This window comes from Narcine bancroftii, chromosome 11, assembly GCF_036971445.1.
Source record: "Narcine bancroftii isolate sNarBan1 chromosome 11, sNarBan1.hap1, whole genome shotgun sequence".
Taxonomy (NCBI): domain Eukaryota; kingdom Metazoa; phylum Chordata; class Chondrichthyes; order Torpediniformes; family Narcinidae; genus Narcine; species Narcine bancroftii.
In genome coordinates this window covers 101300530-101319320 of record NC_091479.1, presented here as the reverse complement: position 1 = coordinate 101319320, position 18791 = coordinate 101300530, and the positions used below count along the sequence as shown (strand labels likewise).

The following is an 18791-nucleotide window of genomic DNA, read 5'->3' as shown; positions in this document are numbered from 1 at the left end:
GTGTCTGTGGTTCATATTTTTGTTCATCTTCAGGCTCCTCCTTCCTGATGGTAGCAGTGAGAAGAGGGTCCTTGAGGAGAGAGGCTGCTTTTTTTAGACATTGCCTCTTGTAGGTGTCCTCAATGGAGTGGAGACTGATGTCCATGATGACGCTGGCCGAGTTCACAACTCTCTGTAGTTTTTTTTCCCCTGTCCTGTGCATTGGCACCTCCAGACCAGACAGTGATGCAACCAGCCAGAATGGTACACTTGTAGAAATTTGCAAGTTTTTGGTGACGTACCAAACAGCATAGCTGCTGCTGAGCCTTCTCCGTGATTGCATCAACATGAAGGCCCCGTCAGATCCTCAGAAATGGATTGGAAATCAGGAACATAATGCTGGAATCTAACGAGGCTGATAAATGGATCCATTGGGGGAGAGGTGAAGACCAGGTGGGTCCAGATGGAATGAGAAGATGGGGAAGGGGGTACAGTTTATTAGATGGAGGTCTGTTGAGAAGATTATATAGTGGGCTGTTTGGCCCTACCAGCTGATTACTCGGCCCCTAGGCAGGGGCCTAGAGAACACCTCCAATTCCAGGCCCCAGAAACGTGTGGCTTAACCTCTGGGGACTCAAGAAATAGTAGAATAATTTGGGGACCGTACACCTGATTCATCGAACAGGTTTGAGTCCCTGCCTACATTTTGCTCATACCTCGAAGGGCTCAAGCTCAAAACATTGGTTATGTATCTTTGTGACATGAAGTATGCTGTTAGAACTGATGCGTTTCTCCAGCATTGTGTTTTTATTTTTAATACACCCAGCTCAAGTCTGTTTGGAGAGTTGTGAGTGCCATCTCTACAACATGGGACACCAGCTTACACATTAAAGGAGACCATTCTCCTTAACCAGACCATCATTTTGATCACCTCGGTAAACTACAGATGGGTAGTGGAAAACATGCTGACCAGCTGCATCACAGTCTAGAGTGGGGACACCAATACTTCTGAGCAGAAAGCCCCACAAAAGGTTGTGAACACAGCCCAGGACATTACAGGCAAAACTCTCCCAACCATCAGGAACATCTACATAAAAAGCTGCTGTTGGAGAGCAGCACCAACCATCAAGGATCCACAGCATATGCTCCGCTCTCTCTTATTGGTGCCACAAGACTCACTACCACAGATTCAGGAACATTGCTCCCCCTCCACCATCAGACTCCTAAATAACAAAATCAGAGACTGATTTAAAGACACTTCCTTTACACATTGTTTATTTCTGAATATTTACTTTTTTCTGTACTGCACAGTCAATTTGTTTACATTTCTCTCTTTTGTATAGTGATCTTTCTCTTGAGTACAGTTTACAGTTACTGATAAGTAGAAATTCTGAATCTCAGGGTTGTATTTGATGGCATGATTGTACTCCGACAATAAATCTGAACTTTGACCATCAAATATCCACCTTTAGAACAGAACATGGAACATTACAGCACACTACAGGCCCTTCAGCCCAGGATGCTGTGCTGACCTTTGTAAATCTATTCCACAACAATCTAATTTTTCCTTCATTCACATCAATCTTAATCTAATCCAGCCTATACTCCCCATCATCACCATCCCCCCACGCCTGCCAGTTACTCAGTTACACTCTTGAGGCAAGTTACAGAGGCCCATTAACCCACTAACCTGCATGTTTTGGGGATATGGGAGGAAACCCATCCTGTCACAGGGAGAACTTGCAAATGATGTGTTAGCTTGTAATAGTAAAGCATTATCAATGAGGGTGCCACAGCTGGCTTTGAATGGGGACATCTCTGTCTTGAGGACCTTATCTAACTTCTCTATGAACCCATATAACCAGTCAGCAGTTGCTGTAACACAAAAGTCTGCAGACGTTGCGATTGTAGTAAAAACACAGAAATGCTGGAGGATCTCAACGGGTCTGGCAGTGTCCATAGGAGGTAAAGATATATTACCAATATTTTGGGCCTGAGCCCTTCTTCAAGGTATGAGCAAAAAGCAGTCAGGCACCTGAATTAAAAGGCTGGGGAGAAGGAAAGAAAGGGCAGGGGGAGGAGCACAGACCAACAGACAAAAGTTGTTAATTGGATATGATAGGAGGAAAGATGAGAATTATGGGAGGAGGGATTTGTTGGAAGGGGTTGTTTTTGGTTCTGTGAAAGGAGATGGAGAGAAGAGCAAAGAGAGAAAGGAGAGAGAGAGACAGAGCTAGAGGAAAGAAGACATAGAGAATGATTGGGGGGGGGGGGTCTAACATGCTGTAACATTATGATTGCAGTGATGCTCTGTGTGGTTGTACATCACCAGCCTACTGCAGTGGGCGACCTCTGTACCTGCAGAAGAACGCGGGAGGACATGACAACACCTAGTTGGCTGTCAATCAGCCGACCTGAATAGACAAGCTCCACCTGGTTGGCTGTCAATCACCCTCCAGGATATAAGCTAGGTCCGGTCCCTTCGAAGCCAGTCTCAGAGCTCGCATCAGCATTCTCACAGCTAGCTCTGTGAAGGTTTAAGATGAATAAAGCCTGTAGAACAGACTTTATGTTTTGTGTGTTTGCTTTTGTTCGATAGCGCACCACACTCCGGGAACATTTGGTGAACAATCTCCCAGTGGTAGGGCAGAGCTGAACTTTGGTGGGAGTGGGTGAAAGGAAATGGGAGAGCGTTCCGGGAAATCCCTGGACAGGAAAGAATGAGCCTCTCCCAATTACATTTGACCTCAACATTAATTGCCACATGCACACATTTTTAAATCCATAAATATTTGTAATGAAAAGAAGTCTGCTGTAAACAGAAACTTGTGGTGAATGTAATCCTTCATTGTTGGGAAATATCTCATGTTTGGTGCAGGGGCACTGCTATCATTGTCGGTTAAGAAAATTGACAAATGGCTTGTGGTGGGATGACCTTAAATTACTAAGCTGCTGGTTGATATACAAAGAGCAAGTTCCAAGTCCACGGGTACATCTTGGTGGTGCACTGTTAGCCAGAATCAGACACACACAAGGTAAAGACTGTACAACAGGCTTTAATCCACAAAGACTTCCACAGAGCCAGGCTGGCTGTAGCTGCAGTAACTCTGAGTGAGCTTCGGGAGGCCGGCGCAGGCTTATATCCCGGAGGGTGATTGACACCCGGCCAGGTGGGGCTTGATCCATTCAGGCCAACTGATTGACAGCCAGCCAGGTGTTGTCCTGTCCCCTTATCCTCCTACAGGTACAGAGGTTGCCCCCTGCAGTAGGCCGGTGGTACACTCCTGCAGGTACAGGTGTTGCCCCCTGCAGTAGGCCGGTGGTACACTCCTGCAGGTACAGGTGTTGCCCCCTGCAGTAGGCCGGTGGAGTACCATCACAATCTTTCATTGGTAAAAACATAGAAGTGCTGCAGGAACTCAGCAGGTCTTGCAGCGTCCATAGGAGGTAAAGATACACAGGTGCTCCTCTACTTACGATGGGGTTACGGTCAGGCTAACCCAAGTCAAAAAAAATCACGTTGAGAAAGAATACCGCACCTATCATTTTTTATAATTAAATGTTGAATACCTTTATACTCACTGAAAAGCCATTAATGTACACACTGGGTGAGAGAGTATACTGTACAATACTCTTGTGCAAAAGCTGCCATCACCCAGCATCAAAAGAGAGAAGCATACTGCATATCACAAGCGCTGTAACAGATCAGAATTCGAAATTGAAAGTATGGATTCGAACCACTGTAAGTGCAAAAACTTGTAAGTTGGACCATCATAAGTAGGGGAGCACCTATACAACTGATACTCTGGGGCCTGAGCCCTTCTTCAAGGTAATAAAGACATTTAAATAATTGAATCCAGAAGGAGAATTTATTTAGCTATGCAATGCCAGCTGTTATCCACCATGGTTACCACATAGAACAAAACCATCTGAGAGCTTTTGATGTTACACAGGACTGTTCACCTTTACTTCCAATACCTTGGTCAAAGTCAAAGTTCAGATTTAAATGTCTTTACCTCCTATGGATGCTGCAAGACCAGCTGAGTTCTTCCACCATTTCTGAGTTTTTACTACAAACGCAGCGTCTGCAGACTTTGGGTTTCATTTCACCTTTCATTGGTAGCTTGTTGCAGTAGGTGGAAAGTGTTCTGACCCACGGTCTGGTATGGGAACACCAATACCCTGAAGCAGAAAGCCCTGCAAAAGGTAGAGGAGATCACAGGTACAACCCTCCCCACCATTGATAATATCTACAGGGAACACTGCCATTGGAGAGCAGCAGCAATAATCAAGGAACCACATCACCCAGTCAGAAGTAGGTGCCACCAGGTTCAGGAACAGCTGCTCCCCTTCCACCATCAGACTCTTCAACAACAAACTCTTTCAGGGACTCATTTAAGGACTCTTACTTGTGCATTTTATTGATTTTTTTTTCTCTCTGTATTGCAGTCAAGTTGTTTACATTTTGTTTATTTGTCCTTATGTGTACGTATCTTTTTGCACTACCAATAGGTGGTAATTCTGCCTGGCCCACAGGAAAAGGAATCTCAGGGTTGTATGTGATGTCATGGATGTCCTCTGGCAATAAATCTGAACTTTGACTTTGACCAAGGTATTGGAAGTAAAGGTGAACAGTCCTGTGTAACATCAAAAGCTCTCAGATGGTCTTGCTGGTGTGCAGGGTATGTGGTAACCATGGTGGATAACAGCTGGCATTGCATAGCTAAATAAATTCTCCTTCTGGATTCAATTATTTAAATGTCTTTATATCAAATCTTTGACTGTGTCCAAGGCCAGTGCATGATTTCCCTGCTGTTTCTCCAAGTCATTTAAATACCTAACCCTAAAAGAAAGTCTCCTTCCACTAAAGAGCATGCTGAATCGAATGTCAATGTTGAACTGGCGTGCTAAAGCGTGCCAACAAGCCCGTTGCACAAAATTACATCTGGATAATAAACTAAATTTTATGCAGCCAGAATCACTTTAATAATTGTGAGGAAATAATGTGATTGCTGCAGGGAACCAATCAGGCTGGGAAATGTTTCATCCTGACAACTATTATTGGTGCTGGTCTGCAATGAATTGGACCAGACCTTCAGGGTAAGTGAATGACACTTGGCAATCCCGAACCCTCATAATAACAGAAGACCGACTGCTCTTTTTTATACTTCCTCCACACTTTTGCAGTTGCTAGCATTTTGTAGTTCATCCCTCATTGCCCTGGAGAAGTTGATAGCTGCACTATTTGTTTCGTGAAGAGCTAATGTTGATACCACTTAATGGCTTTCTGGGCCATTTTATGAAATAGTATAGTCATAGAATTGCACTGCATGGAAACAGGCCCTGCCCATGTTGACCTAGTCTCATTTGCCTGTGCCTGACCTATAACCATAAGACCGATAGACTTAGGAGTGTAATTAGTCCATTTGGCCCATCAAGTCTGCCGCACCATTCCATCATGGCTGATTTACAATCCTCTTCAATCCCATTCTCCTCATAACCCTTGATTCTCTTCCTGATCACGAATGTATCTACCTTAAATATCCTCAATGATTCTACAGATTCACCACCCTCAGGGTAAAAACATTCTACCTCTTTGCTATTCTAATGGACTTTATTAGTATTCTGAGACTGTGCCCTCTGGTCCCAGACTCCTCCACCATAGGAAACATTCTCTCCACATTCCCTCTATCTAGGCCTTTCAGTATTCGATAGGTTTCAATGCGATTCCCCTTCATTTTCCTAAACCCTCTCCTATCCATGTACCTGTCCAAATATCTTTTCAAATGCTGGTGGAGAGAAACACTATTTCATCTGGTCACAGGCTGGGAGATCGCATCACTCAGCACCTCCACTCCATTCGCAACAGCGACCAGCCATTTCAATTCAAGGTCACGTTCCCATGCTCCCATGTCTGTCTATGGCCTTATCTACTGTCCCACCCTGACCACCCACTGATTGGAGGAACAACACCTTATTTTCCGTCTGGGCACTCTCCAGCCACCTGCTCACCTTTCCCTTATCCTGACCTTCCAGTTCATTCACCCACACAGCCCCTACCATTCTTACCCCTCCCCCAATCCTGCTGTCCCCTCCCTTCTTTCTCCACCTATCATCCCCTGCCTTGCCACCCCCTTCCCCCCCCCTACTTTTGTTCGGATGCCTGCTGGCATATTCTCATATTTTGATGAAGGGCTCAAGCCTGAAACTTCGGTTCTGTATCTTTGGCTTTGTACGTAAAGGACACTGTTTGACTTCCTGAGCTTCTCCAGCGTCGCATGTTTATACTTCATGCACAGAGTCTGCAGAATTTTGTGATTTACCGTTTTGTCTGGTTGCACATGTACACTTAGATCAGTAATTCTCATCCTTTTTTGGCTATGCCCCCCCCAACCACCCCAGGACTCTGCTCAAAGTTTATGGGCCCCCTTCCCTGTGAGGTTTTGGTTTCTTCTGTACTTCTCTCCTACTGACTACATAAAAAATACTTGCTTTACGTGAGGTGAAAAGAAAACATAGCTTTTACTTCAATGTGCCAGGAAGTTGAGAAAGGCTGATAATAAACTTGAACTTTGAGGTCACAGTTGTACCCACCTCTACCATTTCTTCAGGCAGCTCATTCCCTACACCCACCACAATCAGGTCCCTTTTAAACCTTTCCTCCCTCACCTTAAACATATTCCCTCTAGATTTAGATCGTCCTACACTGGGGAAAAGACGGTGACCATTCACCTTATCCATGCCCCTCTTGACTTTATAAACCACTATAACATCACTCCTCAGCCTCCTACCTTCCAGGGTAAAACCACCAGCTTATTTATCACCTCTTTTTAACTGAAATCCTTGCATCCTGATAACATCCTTGTGAATTGTTTATTGCACCCTTTCCAGTTTAATGACATCCTTCCTGGAGCAAGGCAAGCAGAACTGCACACGACGACAGCTGTAACATGACATCCCAACTCCTGTAAATTGGAGGAGCAACATCTAATATTCCGTCTGGGCAATCACCTGCCGGCTTGCATTAGCATCGACTTCTCGCTTTCTGCTAGACCTCTCCTTCTCTTCTCTACCAATTTGTCTTCATTTCTCCAGTTCTCCACCTCCTTCCCTCTCCATTCAGAGAATTATCATCCCCACCCTCTTGTACCCTCCCTCCCTTATCTACCTATGACCTCTTGCCTGTGAGCCTGTGCTCCTCCTCCCTCACCATTTTATTCAGGTGCCTGTCTAGATTTTATTCATATGTTGATAAAAGAGCTCAGGCCCAAAATATGTATCTTTATCTTTGCTATATAAAGTACGCTTTATCACGTCTCCAGAATGGAGGACCATCGCCCTCCCAAGATCGTGTTATATGGCGAGCTCTCCACTGGCCACCGTGACAGAGGTGCACCAAAGAAAAGGTACAAGGACTGCCTAAAGAAATCTCTTGGTGCCTGCCACATTGACCACCGCCAGTGGGCTGATATCGCCTCAAACCGTGCATCTAGGCACCTCACAGTTTGGCGGGCAGCAACCTCCTTTGAAGAAGACCGCAGAGCCCACCTCACTGACAAAAGGCAAAGGAGGAAAAACCCAACACCCAACCCCAACCCACCAATTTTCCCCTGCAGCCGCTGCAACCGTGTCTGCTTGTCCCGCATCGGACTTGTCAGCCACAAACGAGCCTGCAGCTGACGAGGACTTTTACCCCCTCCATAAATCTTCGTCCGCGAAGCCAAGCCAAAGAAGATAAAGTACGCTGTGAGATCTGCTGAGTTTCTCCAGCTCTGCGCTTTTACGACAATAACTGCAGACGTTCGTGTTTCACTCCGCGGTCCCAACTCCTGAACTCAGTCCCCTGACCAGTGAAAGGCAAACTTGCTAAACACCTTCTTCACCTGACTACCTGTGTCATCATACGACAGAGGGAAGGGAGGCACATAAAGGCAGTCAGGGTAAGGGTTGGCGGATTTCTTTGCCAGACAAGAGTGAATTAGATGGATTGTACTGATAATCTAGAAGCTTTTTGTGGTCACTAACAGATTAATAGGCTTTGAAAATATCTAATCATGCGTAAACTGAACCAACACACTTCAAATATACTTCCTGAGGCAGGGATAGCCAACCATGACACATACTTCAAAAGTGGCACATTGGATGATTAGAAGAAAGCCTACTCATGCAAAAAGTATTAACAAAAACCGATTTGTAGAAAAAAAATCTGTAACAGGAATTCAAGTAGCTGTTCTCAATAATTAATTTAACTCCAAACATTAAAAGCTTAGTGAAATCAAAACAGACTCAAAGGTCACATTAAGATAAGTAATGTTCATCTTGCTTTTTTATATTTTGGATTTTTACATGATATATTGATTTAATATGTCTATATTAACATATATTTACAAGAATTGAATGGGGGTACAAGAGTTGTATGGCACATCTAAACTTGGGCGTGAACGAGTTGACACATGGAATATAAAAGGTTGGCCACCCCAGTTCTAAGGAGTCTGAGGAGATTTGAGGTGTTGTCAAATACGCCATTAAACTTCGTCAGATGAACTGTGAAAAATACACTGACAGGTTTCATCACAGAGTGGATGGGAATGAAGACTTCAGGATGTTTCCTATGGTGGGGGAGTCAGGGACAAGAGGGCATAGCCTCAGATTACAAATTGGAGTCCATCATGGGCTCCGACCTTCCATCCATTGAAGACATCTATGTGACATCATGAAGAAACCCCATCACCCTGGTCACAACCTCTTCTCACTGCTCCCTTCTGGCAGAAGGTACAGAAGCCTGAAGACCAGCAACTCTCGGTTCAAGAACAGTTTCTTTCCAGCAGTTATCAGGCTCTTAAACCTCCCCTTGCTACACTAATCAGGATCTGCTCCGATACTCCAAAAGGACTGTCTGCACTATTGCAAAGACAGTTGTTTTTTAAAAATCTCAGATGACTAGGAATATAGTCACCTGAGGGCAACACAGTTGGCATAGCAGTCAATGCAACTCTGTCAGAGCTCCAGCAATCGGGACCTGGGTTCGAATCCCACACTGCTGTCAGTAAGGTGTAAGTATGTTCTCTCCATGTTTGTGTGGGTTTCCTCGGGGTTTTCTGGTTACCTCCCACATTTCAAAATGTAGATTAGTTAAGTGTAATTGGGTGGCCTGGGCTCATGGGCCGCCAGGGCCTGTTGCTGTGTGTATGCCTAAATCAAATAAAATATAATAAATTAATAATATTTATGATCTTTCTACATTTTTGAATTTGTCTTTTAAATTCAATTTAACAAACTGCCTGCTCAGCTGCAGCAAGTGAGAATTTAGTGCATGAGTATGTTGTACAATGTATAAAATTGGTGGGAGAGTCTAGGACAAGAGGGCACAACTTTCAGGATTGAAGGGCATCCGCTTAGAAAGATATACGGACGGATTTCTTCAGCCAGAGGGTGGTAGAATTTGTTGCCACAGGTGGTAGAGAAGGCCAAGTCATTGGGTGTATTTAAGGCAGAGATTGATAGATTCTTGTTTAGCCAGGGCATCTAAGGTTATGGGGAGAAGGCCAGGCAGAGGGGCTGAGTGGGAAAATGGATCAGCTCATGATTAAATGTTAGAGCAGACTCGATGGGCTGAATAGCCTATTCCTATATGTGCTTATGGTCTAAAGGTCTTAACTCAGTATCATTATCTATAGTTGGTCATTTAAATTTTATATTAAATTTTTAAAAGCTCAAAATATGGTAACTCTGAACTATCCCATGGGAGGAGGAAGCCAGGCAGACAGACAAACACATTCAAGAATGTGCTCCGATCATCCTGAAGTAATGTAACATAACCATTGAGTCCTGTGAGCCTCTGGCCCACGAACACTCCAGGTGATGAAGATCCTTGAGGCTATGCATCAGGAGCACTGTGTAAATAACCATCATCCCGCCTGCCACTATTTGTGGAAGAGACCAAGAGAAGACCCCCATTCCCAGAGTGGCCTCTCGCTGCAGTACACAGAAGTGCTGGAGAAATTCATCAGGTCACGCAATACCCATAGGAAGTAAAAGGTAATCAATGCTTTGGGTCTGGGCCCCTCATCAGGAATGTGGAAAAGCAGGTAGATGCCAGAAATATAAAGGTAAGGGGAGGAGGAGGAAAAAAGGGAAGGAGAGGCAGGGGGAGAAGCACAGTCTAACCGATGAGATCATAGATGGATACAGACGGGAGGGTAGAAGAGAAAGGAGCTGAGAGGTGATTGGGAGAGAAGACAGAGAAAAAGGGTAGCTCTCTTCTAGCACTTCCACCTTTGCACCCATTTTGACCTGGTTCAGGAATAGTAACTCCATTTATTTGATTGGAGATGGACAGATCTGAGGGAGCAAGTTAATTATTGTCATTTACACTCTAAAAACAAAGATTTTAAATAGTTTTAATTGCTTGAAACTATTCCATGTTCATCGGGCTTTAATTCTTTTAAATTTTTCAATTACTTTTAGTATCTCTTCATCTGTTTCTGATAAACTTTGAATGTGGCACAGTTTGCAGTTCAAATCTGGCACTGTCTGTAAGAGGTTTGTATGTTCTCCCTGTGACCTGCATGGGTTTGCCCCGGGTGCTCCGGTTTGGTAGGTTAATTGGGTGTAAAATAGGACAGCAAGGGTTTCAATGGCCAGAATCAACTTCTACTATTCACTAAGAATATTTATTTTATTATATGAACATGTGTCTTGTTTCTTTCTTCTTTGGCTTGGCTTCGCAGACAAAGATTTATGGAGGGGTAATGTCCATGTCAGCTGCAGGCTCGTTTGTGGCTGACAAGTCCGATGCGGGACAGGCGGACACGGTTGCAGCGGTTGCAAGGGAAAATTGGTTGGTTGGGGTTGGGTTTTTCCTCCTTTGTCTTTTGTCAGTGAGGTGGGCTCTGCGGTCTTCTTCAAAGGAGGTTGCTGCCCGCCGAACTGTGAGGCGCCAAGATGCACGGTTTGAGGCGATATCAGCCTACTGGCGGTGGTCAATGTGGCAGGCACCAAGAGATTTCTTTAGGCAGTCCTTGTACCTCTTCTTTGATGCACCTCTGTCACGGTGGCCAGTGGAGAGCTCGCCATATAACACGATCTTGGGAAGGCGATATATATGTATCAATTGTCTATACATGGGTTATGTCTGCACGCATGCATTGGACTGTTCTGCATCATAGACCAGAGAATGCTGTTTCCTCAGGTTGTACTGGTACAATTGAATGACAAATAGAAAATGGTCTGAGTCCTCATTGAAGATTAACACTAAATCCGTATAAATCCATATTTTTCTGTATGTCCAATTGTCTACTGATGACATGCTGTAAGATATTCTGACTGACTTAACCTGTTGTAAGTAAAATCGTCAGAGCGGCAGGTACATCCAAAGTTGCTGTCCAATTTGACAGGGGTTTAAGTTGGCGTATGCTCCAATCAGCTGTGAGTGCATCATCTGGTTTTCAGGTTGGGATCACTCTGGCTAGCTTACCTGATGGCATTTACATGCTCAAGGCCCTACCATGATCCTGAACAAAGTTCATGCAGGGGTGGGTATTCGTTAAAGGTATGCAGGTAAGTATCCTGTGGGTCATCATTCAGTGCAGGCATTCACTTTCAGATGGATAATATTTTAGATGGAAAAGGACCAGGACAAGTTACTAACAAAATGGGAATATTTTAAAGAAGTTGACAAGGAATGAGGGAATGGAAAGGGTACACCATTGGTAAAATAAATGGAAAATGGTTTGAGTATTCGTTGAAAATTAACACTAAGTCTGTAGAAAGCACTGAGTTTTTCTGTCTACTGATGTCATTGCTGGAAAATATTCTGATTAACTTTCCCAAAACAAATTGTCCTAATAATGCTGAGCCAGATGTCTGTTTTGATCCTTAAACTCCAAAGAACTGTTTGTTAAAGAAAGGAATTAATATTCTAGCAGCTGTTTGATTGTTGAAAAAGTGTTCTGAAATTTAAAATTTAATTAAAAAAATAAATTGACATACAACACGGTATCAGGCCTTTTTGACCCGTGAGCCCGTGCCGCCCAATTACACCCAACTCTCCAATGATATGTAATTGAGTTATTTTTGTGTACAGTATCGTCAGATCGTACACCAAGTGATGGAACATTCTCTCTCCACTTGGCTGAATGAGTGCAGTTGCAATAACACTCAACACGTTCGACACCATTCTGCCCTTTCTCACTGCTACCATCAGGAAGGAGGTGCAGATTATGGTTACTGTTTGTTATTATGATCTTATATATGTTGATTAAATAAAATATTCCAAAAAAAAGAGCTAGAAGACACACACCCAAACTTACAAAATCAGTTTCTTCCCCTCCGCCATCAGATTTCTGAACAGACATTGAACCACAGCCACTAACTCACTTTCTCTCTTTTCTGCACCTCTTTAAAAATCTTTTATTTGTGTGATTGTAATGTTATGGTAACTTTTGCAGCTTGTTCTGCACCACCCTGCTGCTGTAAAACTACAAGATACCTGGAGTTAACCCACCCAGTCACAATATTATGAGTGGCATCAGAGGTTACGAGTGAGTCCAAGTCACAGCCTGCTTGAAATGCACCTCATCCACACCCATGAGTTGCATCAGGGTCAAGCTAACAAGAGTGACCTGATTTTAAAATGGCAGTCTATTGAGACGAAGCCAGTTCCAAGAGGAGTAATCCCGGGAAGAGATCTCTGTTGGCCTAACTCTGATCTCCAGAAAGATGGATGCAGCGCAATTAGAACTGAATACTGATGTAGGCGAAGCCATCAAGATGAGGTGGCTGGCTGTGTGGATTGTTTTCCCTCTCTCCACGAAGGCAAGGTCAGGGCATAAGTTGGCAATGTCCTCCACTGACTGGTTCTCACTGCGTGCGCAGCCTGGGGCATTTATTCTCTTCAATGATAGATAAACCTTACAGGGTCATAGAGTTTTACAGCATGGTCCTTGCCAACCAAGTTGTCTACAGAAGCAAGTCCCCTTTGCCCATGTTTGGCTCCAATTCCTTCATATCTTTCCTGTCTAGAAAGGTTTTTAAAACATAATTTAACCTGCCTCCAGTAGTTTGTTGTACTTAGCCATAAAGGTGCCCCTCACATCCCTATTGGACTCCCCAACTCTGGGAAAAAGATGCTTACTATGGAAGGCAAACTTTCTACACCTTATAGATCAGTGCAATCTACATTTAGATTATACGGTAAAGCCCCTGGTATCCGACATATATGGGTGCTTGATGGTGAGTCCAGACTCTGGGCTGAAGGACCTGCTCCTCTCCATGATGTTACAAAATGGAATAGGCTACTGCAGCCATTGCGTAGATGGCTACTCAAATTTTATAATACAAACTGTGCAACTTCAGGAGTGGACCTCCTCATACTGAAATGAGATTACTACCCATTGTTGGTGTGAAAGTCAACAATGTCTATTACACGTTTGACGTTGACCCAGTCAAGTCTCAAGATGTTCCTTTAATTTTATTGCTCATTTGCAGATGACTGATTATCTTTTTCTGTTCATTCACAGGGTGTGGATGCTAGAGTTGCATTTGATATCCTTCCCTGATTGTGCCTAGATGACATGGCCATTTCAAAAGTCAGCCACACTGATGGACCCAGAAGGAAATGTTAGCTGGACCAGATCAAAAGCAATGTGGCCATATGACATTGGAGCAGAAACTCTGCCCCACTGTTCAATGATGAGCTGTTCTAATACTGTGGGTCTGTGCCCCCGATCACTCTCTAACCCTTGTTCTGATGCTGACCCCGAATGGCTGGACGGGAGAAGCCAGAGAGTAGTGGTGGATGATTACTTCTCAGACTGGAGGCTTGTGACTAGTGGTGTGCCTCAAGGATTGATGCTGGGACCATTGCTGTTTGTCATCTCCATCAATGATCTGGATGATAATGTGGTAAAATGGATCAGCATGTTTGCAGATGACACTAAAATTGGAGGTGGTGTAGACAGCGAAGAAGATTTTCAAGGCTTGCAGAGGGATCTTGACCAGCTGGAAAAATGGGCTGAAAAATTGTAAATGCAATTTAATGCAAACAAGTGTGAGGTGTTTCATTTTGGAAGGACAAACCATGCGGTAAATGGCAGGGTACTGAGAAGTGAGGTAGAACAGAGGGATCTGAGAATACAGATAGATAATTCCCTGAAAGTGGTATCACAGGTGGATAGGGTTGTAAAGAGAGCTTTTGTTATATTGACCTTATAAATCAAAGTATTGAGTGTAGGAGTTGGGATGTTATGGTAAAGATGTACAAGACATTGGTGAAATTTAGAGATTTCTATAGAGTTTTGGTCACTTAACTACAGGAAAGATACCAATAAGGTAGAAAGATAGGGTGACACAGTTGGCATAGCAGTTACCACAACACCTTTACAGAGCCAGCGATTGGGACAGGGGTTCAATTCCTGTCTGTAAGGATTCTCTCCGTGTCTATGTGGGTTTTCCCTGGGGACTTTGGTTTCCTTCCACCATTTGAAACATTCCAGGGGTGTAGGCTAATTGAGTCTAAATTGGTGGCACGGACTCATTGGCCAAAATGGCCTGTCACCATGCTAAAGAGTGCAGAGAAGAGTTACCAGGATGTTGTCTGGATTTCAGGAACTGAGTTATAGGGAAAGGTTAAACAGGTTAGGACTTTATTCCCTGGAACATAGAAGAATGAGGGGAGATTTGATAGAGGTATACAAAATTATGAAGGAAATAGACAGAATAAATGTAGATAGGCTTTTTCCACTGATGGTAGATGAGATACAAACCAGAGGACATGGGTTTTGAGTGAAAGGGGAAAAGTTTAGGGAGAACTTCTTCACTTGGAATGTGGAATGAGCTGCCAGCTGAGATGGTGAATCCAGGCTTAATTTTAACATTTAAGAAGCATTTGGACAGATGAATGGGAGGGGTATGGAGGGCTATGGACTGGGTGCAGATCAGTGGGACTAGGCAAAATAAATGGTTCAGTGCAGTCTAGAAGGGCCGAAGGGTCCTGTTTCTGTGCTGTAGTGTTCTATGGTTTTATCGTTCAAAGAAGCTCCTTTTGAAATGCTGGGTGAAATCCTTCCTGATAGTAGCAGTGTGAAGAGGGCATGGCCTGGGTGATGAGGACCCTTATGATAGAAGCTGCTTCTTGAGACATATTCTCTTAAATATGTCCTTAATAGACTGAAGACTAATGTCAATGTTGGCACTGTCTGAGCTTACAACCCTCTATAGTCTGTTCCTGTCCTGTGTGTGGGCACCTCAATACCATGCAGTAATCTAACCAGTCAGAATGCAGATATTCCTGCAGAAATTTGCAGAGTCTTTGGTGACATACCAAATGTTCTTAAACTCCGAATACAATATAGTTTTTTTTTTAATTTTATTTTTCACACCATAAATCACAATAGCCATGATATACACTTTTTCTTTTCCACACATTTACAGTGATTTTTTCTCCCCCCCACTCCCTCCTCCCAAGCCACCCCCCCACCCCCCCCCTCTCATCCATTTTAGGTATACAATCTAGGTTGCTTTAATTCAGTCAGACAATGTTGTCATTCAACAAAAATACACCAGAAATTCTACTGAGTCCATTCTTTTCTTTTCTTCTCCTTCCATCAACTTAGGTAATGTTTGTTCCCGGTAGGTTTTTGCTATTGTATTTAATGTACGGCTCCCATACTTGTTCGAATATTTCAATATTATTTCTTAAACTATATGTTATTTTTTCTAATGGAATACATTTATTCATTTCTATATACCATTGTTGTATTTTCAAATTATCTTCCAATTTCCAGGTTGACATAATACATTTTTTTGCTACGGCTAGGGCTATCTTGACAAATCTTTTTTGTGCATCTTCCAAGTCAATTCCAAATTCTTTATTTTTTATGTTACTTAGGAGAAAGATCTCTGGATTCTTTGGTATATTGTTTTCTGTTATTTTATTTAATATCTGATTGAGATCATCCCACGAATACAATATAGTTGATGGTGAGCCTTCTTCCTGATTGTATAATCGTGATGGCTCTAGGATAGATCTTCCGAGATGTTGACACCCAGGAATCCAAAGTTTCTTACTCTTTCCACCACGTACCCCTCAATGAGGATTGGTTTTGTTCTCCTGGCTTCCCCTTCCTGAAGTCCACAATTAATTTCTTAGTTTTACTGACATTGGGTGCAAGGTCACTGATTTTCTCCCACATCCCCAAAACAATCTGGTGGGTTAGATAGTCACTGTAAATGACCCCCAGGCCAGGTCCAGGAAGATTGGGTGGTTAATGGAGTACACATGAGTGAGAAAGAGCAGGATCCAGAGGAAAATAAGCAGGGGCATGGGACAGATGAGAGGGCTCCGACAGCAAGCATGGACTTGATGTGCCAAATAGCCTCCTTTATGTCAAAATAAAACTTGAAGTACTTTTGGCCTGAATTCATTATTTCATAACGAAAGAGGGAATGTCAGCTAATGGCAGGAATGATGTTACCATGGTAATCTTCAACAGAAGTGAAACATGTCTGACTGCAATAATTCCTGAGGGGGTCTCCCTGCTTCCGCAGAGGGAGAGGTAAACATCTACTAATAGCCAAAGACTTCTCTCCCAAAGAGCTGATAAGGATGTAAATGAACAAAAGTCTAATGTGCAATCAAACCAGAAAATGTGGAGATTGTTGTACATCAATTGTTCATGGCATTCCTCAACTATTTTAACACCTTTAATTCGTAAATCAAGAGTGAGTGAATTTATTTATTTTAAATTTTAATTTTGAGATACAGCACAGAAACAGGCCCATCTGGCCCATGAGCCTGTGCCACCCAAATACACAGATGTGACCAATTAGCTGACCAACCCCATACATCTTTGGAATGTGGCGGGGAGAAGGGGGGACATGGGAAACAAGAACACCTGGAGGAAACCCACGCCAACACAGGGAGAACGTATGGCCTCCTTACAGACGCCAGAAGATTCAAACCTGGATCGTTGGCACTGTAACCAGTACACTAACAGTCCTGCAATTGACTGTCCATTCCGTTACACCACGGTGCTGCACCATTAAAATAAAATAAATTTATTATTGTTATTTGTTCAACCACATTTTCTGAAGCTTGACCACCAAGAATGGTAAGGCCGGCACTACCATTCATACGTGGGGAAATATCTCTGGTTCTTTATTCTTGCTGAGTGCATGTCCTGGAACTCCCTACCCAACAATATTGGAATCACAGCAGTGGTTCAAGGAGCTGATTCAACACCCACTCCTCCAAAAAAAATCAAGAGCAAGAAACGTTGCAAGAATTCAGCCAGTCAAGCAGCTGCTGTATAAAGAGAAACCAGTCACCATTTCAGTTGGGGCCCTTCCTCAGGGGAATTAAAGATTAGGGCAGTAAATGCTCATAATGCTGAGATCCTGAAATTGAATTTAAAATATGTCCTTTGATGCTTAACCAAACTCTTCCGGACTAGTTTAATTTCTCAGCAATTATCTCAGTGATAGGTGGATTGAGGTGGGGTTAAGGATGATGGACGGATGGAGCCAGGTGGGGAGCAGTTGGAAGACAATGATGTGGATTGAGGCGAGGTTAAGGATGATGGACAAATGAAGCAGGGTGAGGTGTAGTTTGATGACAACAAGAGGTGAAAGTAAACATAGGATTGGGGGGGGGTCAGAAATGGTGGCAGGTGTGGGTGAAAAATGGAGACAGCTGCTGAAGGAAGGTGATTCGTGGAACTATGTAGGGAAGGGATGGTGTCCTGGAAGAAACAGTGGGATCCACCTATCACCCTCTCCTCTTTAACATTGCCTGTCTTCCCTCTCCTTCCTCAGTTCTAAAGCAGGGCCTCGACCCAAAACGCAACTGCCAATTCCTGCTCCATAGATTCTGCCTGACCTGCTGAGTTCCTCCAGCAGTTTGTTGTTTTTTTCCCTCCAGATTCTACCATCTGCAGTCTCTTGTGTCACGATCTGCACAATCTCTCGTTGAGTCCAACTTGGAGCCGCAGAACTGGAATGGACACAGATTATCCTTAACCTTGAAGGAATGCCTACAAAGAGACTAGCAACAGATTTCCTCCCTCAAGGGATGTGAGTGAACCAGATGTGTTTGACAATTCAGATCATTGTTTGAAAGATAGGATAATTTGTACCACCTACTCAGTCTTAGAATATCTCAAAGCACTTTACAGCCTCATGAACATTTTGGAAGAGTAAGTATAGTTGTAATAAGAGTCAACTCTCATGAGTAGTAAGTTAATAACAACAGAGAAAACTGTTCTAGCAATGTGTAAAACTGTGATTGAAGTAAAAACACAACACTGGAGAAACTCAGCAGGTCAAACAGTGTCCTTTATATAGCAAAGATAAAGATACATCACCAATACTTCGGGCTTGAGCCCTTCTTCAACGTATGAACAAAAAATTCAAAAGCATTTTAGCAATGTGTTGGTCGGGAGATATGTAGGAAGTGCCAAACTCATTTTCAAAACAACACTGTGGGATGGAATGTTTTACCAGAAAACAAGTGGGATCTCTGTTGAATATTGAATTTGAAGTTAGGACCTATACTGTGCCCTCAGCCTTACATAGTCCTAGCAGAGAATATGTCCTCAAATCTCTGGAATGGGTCTTAAAACCACATCCTTCTGACAAGCTAATTCGTTATTTACACAATGTTAGGTCATTACCTCTGAGTCAGAAGTACCAGCAGTGGGAAAACTGAAGCACATCATCTTGGCTCACCCAGCGTCACATCACAACAGGGCTGTTTTTAGGATGTGTAAAAACAAAGACCCATCTGCCCTTTGAATTGTATTCCAAAGGGGCAT

At 43.4% G+C, this 18791-nt stretch overlaps 2 long non-coding RNA genes across 2 annotated transcripts in view; one reads left to right on the top strand and one right to left on the bottom strand.

Annotated features, from left to right (window-relative positions):
• The window catches only part of LOC138746233 (uncharacterized), a 28276-nt gene extending 12576 nt beyond the window's left edge, over positions 1 to 15700 (top strand). Inside the window, exon 3 of the long non-coding RNA XR_011346813.1 lies at positions 13500 to 15700. This is a non-coding gene — a long non-coding RNA (uncharacterized lncRNA). The remainder of the gene's footprint in view (positions 1 to 13499) is intronic.
• Positions 1 to 18791, bottom strand: part of LOC138746232 (uncharacterized) — a 189344-nt gene that overhangs the window by 91199 nt on the left and 79354 nt on the right. The gene's annotated exons all lie outside the window — the stretch shown is intronic.